Source organism: Ceratotherium simum, chromosome 21, assembly GCF_057802395.1.
Source record: "Ceratotherium simum simum isolate JZ-2026a chromosome 21, ASM5780239v1, whole genome shotgun sequence".
Lineage (NCBI taxonomy): Eukaryota > Metazoa > Chordata > Mammalia > Perissodactyla > Rhinocerotidae > Ceratotherium > Ceratotherium simum.
In genome coordinates this window covers 19,387,931-19,403,489 of record NC_141920.1, presented here as the reverse complement: position 1 = coordinate 19,403,489, position 15,559 = coordinate 19,387,931, and the positions used below count along the sequence as shown (strand labels likewise).

The following is a 15,559-nucleotide window of genomic DNA, read 5'->3' as shown; positions in this document are numbered from 1 at the left end:
TGATCTTCCTCACACACACAAAAAAAAAACAAAGAAGAAAACTGAAAGGGGATATAGTTAGCTACTGTGCCACTGTGCAAATGTCTCCAGCCCATTGCAGTTTAGGCAAAGAGGCAGGCAGTTGCCCAAGTAGTAACTTGGAGGGGGACACGACCCATGGCTACAATGGAAGGATGGCAGCAAGAGATAGTCTCTGTTGAAGTGCTATTGAGACAGGAAGCAAGCATGAGGATTTAACAGGGCTGAAGTGGTACAGGGTTACCTGCATACCTGTATGAGATTATATATGAGAGAAATTCCTAGAAATGCAATTGCTGAGTCAAACGGTATGTGCTTTTAAAAATGAAAGATTAATTTTAAAAGATCTTAAAGGTGAAATAGAAAAAGCATGATGTATAGAATAAACAAAACACCATACTTGATAGCTGAGGAGTGGAGTGGAAAAAAATGAGATAAGCTGGAGCTAGGCAAGATGGCTCAGTATTGCCATGTAGTAGGTACACAGACCAATGTAACAGAAAATTCCTGGTGATTCCAATTTGGTTTTGTCCTTCCATTAACTTTGCCCTCACAGCAGAAAACTGAAGGAGAAGGAGGGCGGGAGCCATGTGGCTATCTGGGAGGGGAAGATTTTAGGCAGGAGCATCTCTGGATGGACTGAAGAACTGCAAGGAGACCAGTGTGACCGAAGCAGAGTTGGTGTGAAGGTAAGTACTGGAAAACATGCGTATGAGTTTACTTGTAAGTAAACTCGTCTTATGCCATTTTTAGTTTAGAAGATTGATATACGAGGCCACTAAATAATTTTTACTCAACCTTACTACTCAAAGTTAAAGAATGAGCGAGCTGGAATATATCATATATCCAACAGTAGACTTGCTGCAATTCACAATAAGGCAGGACGTTCCAGAAGCTACAATTGTGGAAAAATTCCCATGGGCTGAGTGGCCCCAGACTTTGGAGGAGTGATGCTGCCATGGAATTGTCTAAGTCAGGATGTTATGCACAGAACTTCCAGCATTATATACCATCAATGACTCTAACTCCATTTCCTCCCCTTTCTTTCCAAAAATTTCTACTCAGCACACCAGAAAAACGTTCTTAACTTTATAATGAAAAATAATGTAATAGATTTCCTTTATTTAAAAACTTTAACAACAAAAAACACCCCACAAAGTCTAAGCTTGTGAGTAGCTAAATAACAGAATAAGTTGAGTTCTCAACTCAAAAAATAAATAAATAATTAAATAATAATAAAATTTTAGTAGGGCATATCTATTTCACTAAGTGAAGGCTATGTCTATTTACATTGATTATTTCCAGTCTGCTGCTTCGTCTGTAGTATTAAATTTAGCATTGAAAAATGTTTCCTATTTTTTTTTAATAATTTTATTTATTTATTTTTTCCCCCAGAGCCCCAGTAGATAGTTGTATGTCATAGCTGCACATCCTTCTTGTTGCTGTATGTGGGACGCGGCCTCAGCATGGCCGGAGAAGCGGTGCGTCGGTGCACGACTGGGATCCGAACCCGGGCCGCCAGCAGCAGAGCGTGCGCACCTAACTGCTAAGTCACGGGGCCGGCCCCAAAATGTTTCCTATTTCAGAGAGCAGTGCCACACATCTTGTAGCCTGAGAATACGGCTTGCACTCAGACTAAAAGTTGGCCTTGGATTAAACCTGCACATCACAGAGACACAAAATACAACTCTACTTTTATAATACCCAACAGTCAACCTAAGATATAACAGGTTCCTATCGAGTGATCGAAGAAATCATCTAAATATAAATACAGAATACAATAGAGATTTGTAGATTAATCCAAAAAAAATCATTTGATCAAAGAGTCAACAATAAAAACCGAGAGAGGAGAAAATGAAGAACGTTCAACAGCAATACAGACTAAATATGGCTATAAAGACTTAGGCATTACTAAGTTACGGTAATTGATATGGCAAGAAACTTGTTAAAATCCAGAAGCATACTATTTACCTGGGAAACATAATTTTTTCTGACTTTATTGGCTTCTCCAGTTTCTCTCTTCACTTTATGCAGCCCCTATGCATCTTTAAAGGTTCACTTGTTGTTGCTTCTGCAGTTGCAATTCAGTCCTATAAAACAAGCAGCATGTCATCACTTCATAAGAAAAAAGATAAAGTATATTCTACGAAGCTGAGTTATCCAATCTCATCAATCTTCTTTCCTAATTCATTTTCACCAGAACTATACACAAACAGAAAAACCAAGCGGGTGAGAAGAGTAAAAAGAGGTTATTAAAATACAAACTAGCAATTTAAAATTATTAATAATGCTAGTAGAAACTGAAAAATATAAATGGAAATAAGGCACATTCAATTGTCTCTGATAATAGATCAGAACAAGATGATTCATTAAAATCTGTAATTTTAACATTCTTTACACCAATGAGTTACCATCTCTCTCTCTCCTAGCTAAGTTTGAGATAGCTGAGCAGAAATGATAAAATTAACTGATGTGTGGCCTTACAACTTCAAGAATGCACACCATTAAGGATGTGCTGTTTTCTGATGCTCTTCCATTCAAATCCCTGGAGTTTTCCTGGCTTGGATTCTAGAGGTACAAAAGATGGTCTAGACTGTGAGTTCCAGGCCAAGGAACTATATTATCTTCATCTTTGTCACTGACCCTTATCCCTATGTCATTCCATTCTGCCCAGTGCCAATGATGGGCACACAGTAACTCTTGGTGAATGAATGAGAGAGTAACTATGTTTTCAACAAACACTCGAGAGGGTCAGGACTATCAGCATCTGTGAATGTAAACAAGTTTGCCTCTCAAAAAAGCACACCTCACCAAAGTAGCTCCCAGTTATCTTTCACCATCATTCTTATGTCTTTAACATACACATAGCAAGCTGTTAGTCTGTGTCAAGCACTGTTCTAAGAGCCTTAACCACATTAACTAATTCAATCTTTATAACAACCTTATAAGGTAGATTATACTATTCTAATTGCCCAGATGAGGAAACTAAGGCACAGACAGGTTAAGTGAATTGTGTAAGGAAACGCACTATGCTGCTGTTCATAGGCATGGGTTCCTGGGCAAATATAATCTTGCAGTAGGCTGCAGTCTCATCCACCTATTTCACTTTTACTGCTGTCTTGGTATAGTAGCTTAATGTCTAGTTAAACCAGCTCTTGTCTGAAAATTTTCCTAATTAATAATTTATTGAAAAACAACTTTTAATTCTCCACAAGTTAAAAATTGACCTTTTCTTATTTAAAAAAAAAATTATCCAGTGAACATCACAAAAAGTAAATCTTCCTGATTTTATGGAGTCAAAAGAAATAATTATTTTACACTGAATACTCACATTCACCCACTACATCAGCTTATTACATTTATTCCAGATACTTTGCTATACTTACCAGATCCATTCTAACTTGAAAGTCGCAAAGCCTTTACTCAAGCAAGGCATTTATTCTTTTATTCTCTAGTCCAGTTGATTGGGACATGATGCTAATGAGGCCAAAAGCTGTGGGTTCAATCCACTACAAACTCTTAGCTTTGTTTGCTTCATGTCTACAAACTCTCAGCCTGGATGGCATATTTTGGGTCATAAGAGGAACCAGGTGGGAGCATGCAAGACAACTAGCATAAATACATCTGCTGGAGAAACAAGTCCACATACAACACAGGGGCAGAAGCAGGACTATGGGGCAGAAGTACCAACTTCATTCATAAAGAAAAGCTTTATGATCATTGGCAAAGCACTTTTACCTTTCTGAGTAAGATCTTCTCAATCTCAGATCTATTGCCAGAATCTAACCTAAAGTCCATCCTTCCAAAAACAAAACAGGTATAAGACAAAAATAAGAAACTAAGGTATTTAGCTTTTGTACAAGTGCTGCTTGATTGATCTGAAAACAGAATTTTCTTATTCCTGATACCAATTCCACTGACAATAAAAAGCACTTGTATGGTTTTAGAAAGTGTCACAAAAATCTCTAAAGATGCAGTATAGCAAACCATCAGAAAAATCTTACTGCAATTCCACAGGTATATCTTTGATTCTTTAAAAATTACTCTTAATTTTCATAAAACCAAAAGGTGTTCCATCTCCAAATAATATGAAGTTATTTTAAACACGCCTTTTCAAATTAAATGAAGAAACCAATCAATATCAGTCCAGATCACATTCTCAAACAACCCAGGGCTGACTCAAGGTAGAAGTCTTACTAGCTTCTACGAATAAAAATGAAAAAGCAAAACTATATTCCTTAATTGTTATTTTAGGAAGAAACGTACTTGGGATCATCCATCTGGGTTTTCCTGCCCACAGGTGGAAAGAACTTCCCCGATGTACTAATGCTACAAAGCACATGGGTTCCAACAGTCACAAGGTAACTATGACAGCAAAGCCACAGTTATCTATGAGATCACAAAAACTATGATGCAATTTCTTTTAAATTGAGGTAAAACTCACATAACATAAAATTAACCCTTTTAGAGTGTACAATTCAGTGGCATTTAGTATATTCACAAAGTTGTGCAACCATCACCTCTACCTAGTCCCAAAACATTTTAGTCACCCCAAAACAAAATCTTGTACTCATTAAGCAGTCACTACCATTCTCCCTGCTTCAGCCCCTGGCAACCACTAATATGCTTTACATCTCTAGATTTACCTTTTCTGGGTATTTCATATAAATCCAATTACACAATATGTGACCTTTTGTGTCTGCATGATGTTTTGAGGCTCTTCTGCATTATAGCATGTATCAGTACTTCATTCCTTTTTATGGCTGAAAAATATTCCATTGTATGAATAGACCACATTTGGTTCATTCATTCATCCACTGATAGACATTTGGGTTGTTTCCACCTTTTGGCTACCGTGAATAGTGCTGCTATTAACATTTGTGTACAAGTATTTGTTTGACTATTTCTGTCTTCAATTATTTTGGGTATATCTAGAAGTAGAATTGCTGGGTCATATGGTAATTCTGTATTTAACTTTTTGAGGAATTGCCAAACTGTTTTCCACAGTGGCTACACCATTTTACATTCTCACCAGCAAAGCATGAGAGTTCCAATTTTTCCACATCTTCACCAACACTTCTTATTTTCTGTTTTCTGTTTGTTTGTTTTAATTATAGCCATCCTTACGGGTATGAAGTGGTATCTCATTGTGGTTTTGATTTGCATTTCCTTAATGACTAATGATGTGGAACATATTTTCATATGTATGTTGACCATTTGTATATCTTCTTTGGAGAAATGTCCAATCAAGTCTTGGCCCATATTTTAATTGGGTTGTCTTTTTGTTGTTAAGTTATAAGAGTTTTTTTATATATATTATGGATACTAGGCCGTTACTAGATTTGCAAATATTTTCTCCCATTCTGTAGATTCTCTTTCCACTTTCTTTTTTTTTTTTTTTTAAAGATGTTATTTATTTATTTATTTTCCCCCTAAAGCCCCAGTAGATAGTTGTATGTCATAGCTGCACATCCTTCTGGTTGCTGCATGTGGGACGCGGCCTCAGCATGGCCGGAGAAGCGGTGCGTCGGTGCGCACCCAGGATCCGAACCCGGCCCGCCAGCAGCGGAGCGCGCGCACTTCACCGCCAAGCCACGGGGCCAGACCTCCACTTTCTTAATAGTATCTTTTGATGCACAAAAGTTTTAAATTTTGATGAAGTCCAATTTATTTACTTTTCCTTTTTTTTTTTTTTTTTTTTTGGTAAGGAGATCAGCCCTGTGCTAACATGTGCCAATCCTCCTCTTTTTTTGCTGAGGAAGACTGGCCCTGGGCTAACATTCGTGCCCATCTTCCTCCACTTATATGAGACGCTGCCACAGCATGGCTTGCCAAGCAGTGCGTTGGTGCGCACCCGGGATCCGAACCGGCAAACCCCAGGCCACCGCAGCAGAGCACACACACTTAACCACTTGCGCCACCAGGCCAGCCCCTATCTACTTTTCCTTTTGTTGCTCGTGCTTTTGGTGTCATTTCTAAGAATCTATTACCAACTCCAAGGTCACGAAGATTTACCCTTATGCTTTCTTCTACGAGTTTTGGCTCTTACAATTAGGTCTTTGATCCATTTTGAGTTAATTTTAGTAGATGGTGTGAGGTCGAGATCCAGCGTCATTCTTTTGCATGTGAATATCATTTGTTGAAGAGATTGTCCTCTCCCCTATTGAATGGTCTTGGCACCCTTGTCAAAAATCAATTGACTATAGATGTATGGGTTTACTTCTAGACTCTCAATTCCATTCCATTGATCTATATGTCTATCCTTATGCCAGGACCACACTGTTTTAATTATTGCAGATTTTTAAAACTAGGAAGCATGAGTCCTCCAACTTTATCTTTCTTTTTCAAGATTGTTTTGAGTATTCAGAGTCCTCTGCAATTCCATATGAATTTTAGCATCAATTTTTCCACTTCTGCAAAAGGTTGCCAGGATTTTGGTAGAGATTGCATTGAATCTGTAGATTGCTTTGGGTAGCATTGCCATCTTTATAATACCAAGTCTTCCAATCCACAAACATGGGATATCTTTCCATTCTATGATGTAATTTTAAGTCACCTTAAAATGTCCTTGATAAGGCAATGCAATAAGTTTCTTTAGTTGTCTGTATCTCTCTGGTAATCTACTAACACCCTGGAATAATTCACAAATATTAAGTTTACACTTGTCATGGACAGTCCAGTATTCACATTCTAGAGAAGAAGTGTCAATTATGCAGGATCTTTCTGTTTGCTTTTGTCTATGGAAAAGGTGAGAACTCAAGGATTTGCATTCCCCTGGTTTATAGTTAATTTTCATCATCTCCAGTTCCTAGTAAAGGAATTGATACACATGAACTTTATATGTTCATCGGTAAGAGCAAGCTGTTTAATGGACTTCACAGAATGGTATCATGAACTCTCTTTCATATAGTTCAAATCCAAAAAAATTTCTTATGAAGCATTAACTATTCTGTCAAAGATTGTGCTCAAACACTCTTGATTAGTTAGAGCTTAAAATGTCAACTTTATTGGGAGGGAGTGGAGGAAGACTTTATAAGTCTTTTCTCTAAAAATTTTTAGATAAAGTCTATGAGAGAATAATCATTTAAAGTTATAAATGTAACTTGGGTTGGACACAATCTGTTCTTTGCTCTCACATCAAAATTAGAACTGAAGACAACATAGTAACCCAGGAAAAATAACTGTGGCTTATTCTAAGACTAGCAATTTCAAGGAAATTATATATTCCGCAAAAGAAAGTCATTTTAAGACGGGTAGATTATTAGCCTGAGGGGTAGTGATTGCTTCAGTTCCCATGTTTGGTGTCAACTTTTCAAAGCTTCAGTTTATACCTCCTCTCAACATACAGGTGATGTGGGACTCATGGTCCACAGTGATCCCGTAATATAGAAAAGGGTTTTAAGAATCAAACTGCTTATAAATAACTTCTATCAGAAAATATCATCTGGTGTTGAAATAAACAACTAGCAAGCATATCCTGGGAAAAAGAAATCCAATTCCACGTATTTTGTCATCTATAATGAAACCAAAGGCAATAAAAATATCTTCTGGCAGGTGCTCAGGGTCAGAGCCTTGGCAGGGAATGTTAGCTAACGCAAAGTCAGAAGGTCTGATGTTTATTTGTTTTGTTTTTTTTAACCAGAAAGTTTAAGTTGAAGAGGATAAGGAAAAAGGAGGCAAGGAAAAAAATAGACCTGGGCAAGAAATGGGGGCCAGAAGATAAGCAGGTAAGAACCTGACACAGTGAGGTAACAGACAAACAACAGTCCAGGGAGGGGAAAAGATGGCCTAGGGTGTATATGGAGTGGACTGCTTGCTGGCTGAATCCACTGCCAAGTGTCAGAGGATTCTTTCAGCACAGTTATCAGCAAAGCTGGTCAGTATAACATCCATGGTAGACTCACTCTCATGGCATGAATTTTGCCATAAATTCTTCTAGAACTGGAAAGCCCTTATAACATGGCAGGTAGCCAGGCCACCTTCTCCTTTGGTCCTGCCACTGCCTAATGAGGGCCCTGTCTTCAGGGCCCACATAATTTCCCATCCTCTAACAGTGTTTTCAACAAGCTAACTGAATAACTGTACTTCCCTCTTCACACTTCCTCAGCTCTTTTTGCACTCAGTTAACCTGAACTCTCTGTCAAGATTCAGGGGACAGGTGGGATAAAGGGGGAGGGTCTGAGGAAATGGGATAAAGGCTATATTCTCCTTGGTTCGTGGTGACACAGAGGGAAATAAACTCTACAAGGAACAAGATGGGGGGAGGGGGTGCTGTGCCCTATTCTGTCACAGAGAGAGTCATCCTGGGCCTCTCAAACCCAGAACTCACAATTCCTGCTCTTAGATAATGTGCTGAATACCTGAATGTATGATAGCCACTTGAGTCTGAGGGTAGTTTTTTCCCCATTATCAAATCATACAGCCAAAGAGGCCATGGGCTTTTTACACAGCTCACACTGGAAGAGCAGTCAGGGGCCGCATAAGTGCTTCAGGTCATCTTGGCGCTGCTTACCCCAGAAGCCCCAGCAGAAGTGGACCCAGGTGGGCACTCGGGCAACATTTGCTGCAGGGTCGACTGGGGTGTAGTCAGCGCTCAGCAACCTCAAACAACTGCTATGATTTGGTCGCAGTATGGTAGTGGCTCTCCTGGTTCCTGATTGGGTGCCCTGAGCTCTTTCACTGCTTAGCTTTCTCTTTCTTTTTCTTTCTGTAAAAGGAGCTTTCATGGGGCTGGCCCCGTGGCTTAGCGGTTAAGTGCGTGCGCTCCGCTGCTGGCGGCCCGGGTTCGGATCCCGGCTGTGCACCAACGCACCACTTCTCCGGCTATGCTGAGGCCGCGTCCCACATACAGCAACTAGAAGGATGTGCAGCTATGACCATACAACTATCTACTGGGGCTTTGGGGGAAAAAATAAAATTATAAAAGGAGCTTTCAGTTAATTTGCAGGCCTGCCATTCTGTGCCCAGTAGCTGAACTCCTGAGGCGTCTGCCCTGGTCTTGGCCGGTGAGCTTTAGTTTTGTTCTCTGCTTTCTTTGTGGTGGTCTTAGTTACAAGCTCCTGGAAACAAGCCCTTAACTGCAGGGCAAATGCCTGATGTGCAAGCACTGCTAGGCAAGAAAAGAGAGGCAGGATGGCACGCCGGGGTTTATGACACAGCTACACACTAACCATCCCTGATTTTAAAATAGCCCAAACCTGGACACATCCTACATGTCTGTCAACATGAGAATGGATAAACAAATTGTGGTATTCATACAATGGACTACTACTCAGCATTTTAAAAAAGGAATAAGTTTCTGATACACACAGTTTGAACGAATCAAAATCACATTGCACAAAAGGAGCTAGACATAAAGAGAATATATTATATGATTGTTTATATGGAGTTCTAGAAAAAACAAAATTAATCTACAGTGGTAAAAATCAGAATACAGACTACCTTTGGATGATGAAGACTGACAAGAAGGGAGCATGAAGGAACTTTTCTGGAGTGACAAAAATGTTCTAAATAGCATTGTTTAGGATGGTATTTACATGGGTATAAATATTTGTCAAAACTTATTGAACTGTACATTTAAAATCTGCACATTTTGCTGTATGTAAATTATATCTTAATTTTTAGAAATAAAAAAGTTTAAAAGTCTTTATTTAAAAAACGGCAAAAGGGGCTGGCCCGGTGGTGTAGCGGTTAAGTGCACGTGCTCCACTTCAGCCCGGGGTTCACAGGTTCGGATCCCAGGCGCGGACCGACGCACCGCTTGTCAGGCCATGCTGTGGCAGCGTTCCATATCAAGTAGAGGAAGCTGGGCACGGATGTTAGCCCAGGGCCAATCTTCCTCAGCAAAAAGAGGAGGATTGGCAACAGATGTTAGCTCACAGCTAATCTTCCTTACCAAAAATAAAAAAAAACAAAAAGAAAATGGCAAAAAATTTTCCATCATATTGCACCTATCTGGCTAACATTTTGAGAAAGAGGCAAGATATCTGAAGTACTCAAATATACTTCTTTAGACAAAACAAAGATAAATCTCTTTAAAGTAGCATACAAATTTAAATTTATATCAATGTATTCATTTAATTCTTATGACTGAATTACACAAAGAATTCCCTCAAATTTCTCTTACTCTAACATCCAACCTAAATTTTTTTCTTTCCTTCTTTCTTTTTTTTTTTTTTTTAGTGAGGAAGATTGGCCCTGAGCTAACATCTATTGCTAATCTTCCTCTTTTTGCTTGAGGAAGATTGTCCCTGAGCTAACATCTGTGCCAATCTTCCTCTATTTTTTTTCGTATATGGGACACCACCACAGCATGGCTTGATGAGTGCTGTGTAGGTCTGCACCTGGGATCCGAACCTGCGAACCCCAGGCCACCGAAGTGCAGCACGTGAACTTAACCACTATGCCACTGGGCTGGCGCCCAAGTTAAATATTTTAAGCATGTTTTCAGAGCAGAAAGTATACTGTAGAGGATGGAAAGGCTAATTTTGTATTTTTTAATGTGCGAAAAACATTTCCCCTGGTTATAAGAGCAATATGCATTCGATATAGGAAAACTAGAAAATACAGAAGAGTAGATAAGACTATATAGCAGGAGAAAACTCACATAATCCAAACCATATGCATAAGCAAGAAAATTAAGTCATCTGAAAAATATCCACTACCCAGAGATAAGTATTGTCAACATTTTGATACACACACACACAAAATTTTAACCAAATTGGGATCATAGTGTATATAATGTTATTTTTGTTTCACTTAAATATATGTAACAAACATTTTCCATGTCATTGAGCATTCTTTGCATTTGTTATTACCACTGAAGTTAAATATTTTCATATGATTATTGGCCATTCTTATTTCTCTGTAAGACAGCGTGGCAATTTAAAAAATAATATTTATTTTTTTCCTGATTATAATATTCTAACTGCGGAAAATACACAAGAGTATTAAGACTACAGGGGGAAAACTCACATAATCCAAATCATAAAAGCAATCACTACCGTTAATTTTTACTTTTCTTTGCACATATGTTTTCCTTGTAAAATTGATATTCTGGATAAATTTGCTTTAGAGTATATCTTTTTTTCACTTAGCATCATTAAAAACTACATGAGCAGTTTCTCCGTATTATTAAAGTCTTCTAAACATTTATTTTTGTTAGCTTCATTTTATTTGTAGAACTTTGTTAGCTGCACAGATGTACCATAATTTAAAAATTGCTCAGTGTCAGACACTTGAACATGTTCATTTTGTTTTTGTTTTTATTTACTTTAAAATGTGAAGATAAACATCTCTGTATATAAATTATTGTCTAAACCTATGATTATTTCCTTGGGATAGACTGCCAGGATTTGAATCCCTGGGTCAAAGAGTATGAACATTTTTAAGGCCCATGTTGCCAAACTGCATTGAGAGTTATATCAATTTGCATTCCACAAGCAGTATATGAGAATGTCTGTACTTCTACACCCTTGCCAGCATTAAATTCTCTCTTTCTCTGTCTCTCTCACACACACACACTCCCCACTCCTCTTAAGTTCCCCCACCACACCTCCCACCATAACGCTCCCCAAAACACACTTTGCTAATTTGATGTGTGAAAACGGTATCTTACAACTTTGCATTTTTCACTAATAAAGTAGTTTTTCATTTGGTTAAACCACCTACAGTTCCTCTTCTATGAATAGTCTACTAAATTCCTTAGATATCTGACACTTTTCAGAGGTAACCAAAAAAGTATTTGGAGACTTCTGGTTCATGACAAATAATGCAGCATTAGAATGTACTTCTCGGGCCGGCCCTGTGGCTTAGCGGTTAAGTGCTCACGCTCTGCTGCTAGCGGCCCGGGGTTCGGATCCCGGGTGCGCACCGACGCACCGCTTCTCCGGCCAGGCTGAGGCCGCGTCCCACATACAGCAACTAGAAGGATGTGCAGCTATGACATACAACTATCTACTGGGGCTTTGGGGGGAAAATAAATAAATAAATAAATAATCTTTAAAAAAAAAAAAAAAGAAAAGAATGTACTTCTCTCCTCCCTTAAAATGACAAATATAAAGGACTAATTATTTATCTATTATAACAGTTAGAATATATATTACAAAAATATAAAAGTAAGACTAAGTCCACAGCAGCACAGGATAAACAAGAAAGATGCCATCAGGAGAACAGTGAGGAATTCTGGGCCAAAAAAAAAGCCATCAGAACTGAAGGATGGCAGTGCTAACCATGTACAGGAACCTTCAACTTGAACCAAAAGAAGAGACTTCTAAAAATGTGAGCATGCCAAGAGAACCCTGGGGGAAGACAAACCCAAATTCAGAGGCAGTGGAAGCTGGATGTGGAAGTAGAAGTGGGCCAGGGATTGTCAGGAGAATAATTAAAGGTCTGTGGAACAACTGCATCCTCCAATGTTCTCAGAAAGGCTAAGCTGTGAGAAGAGCTCTCTATAGTAAAGTGGGGGATCAGCACTAGGGGACTACCCACATTAGTGCTAGGACTAGAGAATGAAGAAACAGCACCACAAATGACAAGGCACATACCAACCCAGAACCCTAGAGAGATATCCTGGCCACTTAGCAGGACCAGGTCTCCTGTACTGTGAATTTACTCCTGGAAGAACAATTCCCATTTGTACTGAGGGAACCCTCTAGAGTTACCACTCTGGTCACACAACCAGGGTTCTCAACCCAGGCTGTACATCAGAATTATCTGAGGAGATTGCAAAAATACAAATTGGCATATAAATGGCCAACAGGTACATGAAAAGATGCTCAACATCACTAATCACCAGGGAAATGCAAATCAAAACCACAGTGAGATATCATCCCACACCTGTTAGAATGGCTATTATCAAAAAGACAAGAAATAATAAGTGTTGGCAAGGATGTAGAGAAAAGGGAACCCTTGGGCACTGTTGGTAGCAATGTAAACTGGTACAGCCACTACGGAAAACAGTATGGATGTTCCTCAAAAATTAAAAATAGAACTACCATATGATCTCGCAATTCCACTTCTGGGTATTTATCTGAAGAAAACAAAAACGCTAACTCGAAAAGCTATATGCACCTCCATAGTCACTGCAGCGTTATTTACAACAGCCAAGATATGAAAACAACCTAAGTGTCCATCAACGGATGAATGGATAAAGAAAATGTGGTGTATATATACAATAAAATATTATTCAGCTATATAAAAGGAATGAAATCTTGCCATCTGCTACAACATGATGGACCTTGAAGGCATGCTACGTGAAACAAGTCAGATGGAGAAAGACAAATACCATATGATCTCACTTGTATGTGGAATCTAAAAAAAAACCCAAAAAACAAGCTCATACTCATAGGTAACATAGAATGGATTGGTGGTTGCCAGAGGTGGGAGAATGGAGGGTGGGTGAAATGAGTGAAGGGCTCAAAAGGTACAAATTTGCAGTTATAAAATAAATAAGTCATGGGATGTAATGTGCAGCATGGTGACTATAGTTAATAGTACTGTATTACATATCTGAAAGTTGCCAGGAGAATAGATTTTAAAAGTCCTCATCACAAGAAAAAAACAACTTTTGTAACTAAGCATGGTGACGGATGTTAACTAGACTTATTGTGCTGATCATTTCACAATATATACAAATATCAAATATCAAAGAAACTAACATAATGTTATGTGTCAATCATACTTCAATAAAATAAATAAAAATAAAACTGGATTGTAGTAAAAATAAATAAACAAATAAAAACCAGTTGCTAGGGCCCCACCCCAATCCAACTGAATCAGCATTTATAGAGGGAATGGGGAGTTAGGTATTTGTATTTAAATGCTCTCTAGATAATATAATGCACTCTTAGGATTGAAAACCACTGGCCTGGATCCTCATTTACAAATATGAACAGAAAAGCAACTAAGAATAAAACACTCAGAAAAACCTAGATTGAAAAGTGACACCAAATTAAACAGAGGAACCAAGCCCAGAGGAAAAACAGTTAACACAAGAAAAAGACAATAATTTTAGTATTCTCTGAAAGATCTATGAAGATACCATTTCAAAGATCTATGAAGATACTAAGGAGGGGAAAGCAATACTAAAAGTTACTAGTGGGGAATAAAGAAACAAAACTACAAAAAAAAATTATTTTTTAAATCCCTCAACAGAGGTCTGAATAGCAAAAGGAGCATGACCAAAGATACAAGTAGTGATCTGGAAGACTGAACTGATAAATTCTCCTAAATCAAGAGATAGGAAACATGAGCGGGGAAAGAAGGATAAATCTAGATGATTCAATATATATCTAAGACATGTCTAATTTTTTAAAAAGGGAGAGGATGGAGGGCAAGAAATTATCAAGAAAAAACAGGACCAAATTTCTCTGAGTTGAAGAGGGACCTGAGAACAGGTTGAAAGGGTCTGCCAACGGTTTATATAACAATATTGAAAAAACAAACACCTAAATACAACTTGTGAAATATTTAAACTGCAAAAATAAAAAGACTCTTGCAATCTAAGATGGAGGAAGATGGCGGGGAATGTTAACCACAACGAAAGGAAAAGTAGATTTGCACCAGACTTCTTATCTATAACCCCAGATGCTAAAACAAATCAAGCAATTTCTACAAAGTTTTGAAGGAAAAATAATCTCAAACTTAGAATCCCACATCCCCCTAAAACTATCATTTAAGTATGAAGGCAAAATCAAGATATTTTGGGGTATGCAAGAGCTCCATGAAGTTCACCACCCAACCATTTCAGAGAGGAGAAGAGACTCAAAGTTGTACTGTAGCAAAGTTTAATTTGAATTTAAGAAATAAAAGTCAATTTGGGATACAAGAAGAAGTGGTGATCAAAGAAATAAGTAAAGCTTATAGTTAAATGTCAACAATATTGATCAAATAGAATGTGAAGTGCAATGCAACTGCTAATAAGAATTCTTCAAAGAAAACAGGCATAATGTAGAAAATTAATCAGAAACTTTGAAAAAAATCTGGCAACCAAAGGAGTAGGAAAAGAGAAGCAGACATAGATTTAAAGTCTTTTCTTATTTGTGGAGGAAACGTGCTATTTAAACTTTGATGCCTACTGAGAAAAGTTAGGTTCAAATTAAGGATGACTTGCTCCAGGAACTGGATGGATGGTGCTGAATGGAGCTGAGACGGCTCAAGATGAGGTTATTTAGTCCAAGGCCACATCACACACACTCTTGCAGACCAAATTGGAGATTTTAAAATTTTATCCTAAGTGCAATGGGAAGCCATTTAAGAGTTTTAAGGAGGGGAGCAAATCCATATTTGATTTATGTTTCCAAAAAGATCACTCTGGCTAAAGTGTAGAATGCATGGGAGAGAGGCAAGAGTGGAAGCTGAAAGAGAAGATAGAAGGCTATTGCAGAAGTCCTGGGCAGTGGTGACAGCAGCCTGCATTGGGCTGCTGGCAGTGAAGATGGGTTTTCTGTGTGTTGGAGAAAGGATCAGCAGGCCTTCTGGTGGAGTAGGCTTGATGGACAGAATTGTTCAAGATGAATCCCAGATTTCTAACTTTAACAAC

At 38.3% G+C, this 15,559-nt stretch overlaps 1 protein-coding gene across 4 annotated transcripts in view; it reads right to left on the bottom strand.

The window, feature by feature from the left end:
• ZHX3 (zinc fingers and homeoboxes 3) overlaps positions 1-15,559 on the bottom strand; it is a 130,705-nt gene that overhangs the window by 65,707 nt on the left and 49,439 nt on the right. For all 4 annotated transcript variants that reach the window (XM_087445268.1, XM_087445269.1, XM_087445267.1 and 1 more), the window contains one exon: positions 1,990-2,108. The gene's annotated coding sequence lies outside the window, so the exon portion shown is untranslated. The remainder of the gene's footprint in view (positions 1-1,989; positions 2,109-15,559) is intronic.